The sequence below is a fragment of the Rhagoletis pomonella genome, unplaced genomic scaffold (assembly GCF_013731165.1).
Source record: "Rhagoletis pomonella isolate Grant_MI unplaced genomic scaffold, Rhpom_1.0 Rhpom_scaffold_00011, whole genome shotgun sequence".
Taxonomy (NCBI): Eukaryota; Metazoa; Arthropoda; class Insecta; order Diptera; family Tephritidae; genus Rhagoletis; species Rhagoletis pomonella.
In genome coordinates, this window is record NW_023458565.1 from 18,654,854 (window position 1) to 18,656,532 (window position 1,679).

Genomic DNA, 1,679 nt, shown 5'->3' on the forward strand with positions numbered 1-1,679 from the left:
AATTTTAGAAAAAAGCTACTTACAAAACCTTTAATAATTGAATCATGGTACATATGTATGTTGTTAGATAGGTATTAAAGTACATATATCGATAAATTGAACTCTTAATACACTCAGTGGATTTGATTGCCAATTGAAAAGACGAGTCATCGTTATCTGTGGCTTTCTATCCATCCACAAGCGGGATATTTAAAATAACCTACGTATGTACATATGTAGGTGCAACGCAAGTGGCACAATAACCATAAATTTCCTCACGGACACTTTTCAAACAAAACTCCCAATGTCTGTATGACATCATTATTTATTGCATACATATACATAAATAGTACATATGTACATATTTTCAGCTAAACTTGATTTTCCTTATTACGTGTAAATAATTATAAAACAAACAGAAAGATTCAACATAAAATGACCAAAAAATTGCGGTAACTCTCCGTTTTCTTATTAACAATGAGGAAAGTAAAACTATGTTTGTTCAAATGTGCATATAATGTGTATAATTGCAGAGTAGTCCCAACAGACAACTTGTCGCAAACAAGTTAATGAGAGACTAAGTGGTGCACATTGCCAAGCGGATCGAACAAGATAACAAAATCATTAGACGCAATGTCTCGAATTGTGGACATAACCAGACGTAAGCGCAATTTACAACCGCATCTGTGTGAAGATCATACTAATGCTATTGTAAGGAGATAAATATTAGTGGTATTCATCTAAACCGATAACTGTATCAAGCAGATATTCTTATAAATTTAAGCAATCTGTTACATGAACGCCCCATACTCTCCTTTCGTTTACACTTGCGACAATAGTCGTATTTTCTTTGGTTATCGAGCTCAGTATCAGTAATTTTATACTACTAGCACGAGGATTAAGAAATTTTAGAAATGACCTAACTTAATGGGTAAAAACATGTATGTAATACTCCTATATTGGCAGTAAGAGCTAGTACCGTCCGAAAACACTACAGAACAGATATATCAATAAACACGTACGAAAGAAAAGGAACACATACGTTTATAAATAAACATGTACACAACACATATACAAACACGGCACTCAAGTACACAATACATTGACAAAAATGGTACTAGACTGTCTCGCTTTGTTTTCGGAATGCTTACACATTGAGAAGTTAGCTTACTGCCAATATAGAAGTATTACATATATGGGTAAAAAATATATTTAGACGGGATAATATTAATTTTTAAATAAATACTTGACATAAAGGCGATTTATTTGAAGCAAGTTAAAAGAAACAGTGGCAGAATGTATGTTTGTGTATGAATTCATTTGTCACTGTATCAGTGAAACAAAACAAACAGAACGGATAATAAATTGAACTAGATCTCTATGAGGATCATATCGTTGTGGTGAATTTGCGTACAAAATTTTTATGCGGCTCCCGATTATTGCCCAAGAAACTACAGCTAGGGTTGTGGCAGAGTTGCATTGGCTTCAGTTTTTCAAGTTTATTCAGTAAAAACGCTAGAGATATTTATCAGAAATGTGTAAAGGAGTTTACATACAAATTTTGACAGTTCGTTTATAGGGTTTAATGAACACCCCTATTAAAGTTGATTACAAAAGTTGTATAGGAAATATTTTTTTTTCTTTTAATTTGCTCATTTTCCTTTCTTACAGTTATCTATAAAAGCCGTTGCCAAATGTTA

At 32.5% G+C, this 1,679-nt stretch overlaps 1 protein-coding gene across 1 annotated transcript in view; it reads left to right on the forward strand.

Moving 5' to 3' along the window:
- The window catches only part of LOC118746768 (transmembrane protein 184B-like), a 798,314-nt gene that overhangs the window by 556,387 nt on the left and 240,248 nt on the right, over positions 1-1,679 (forward strand). The gene's annotated exons all lie outside the window — the stretch shown is intronic.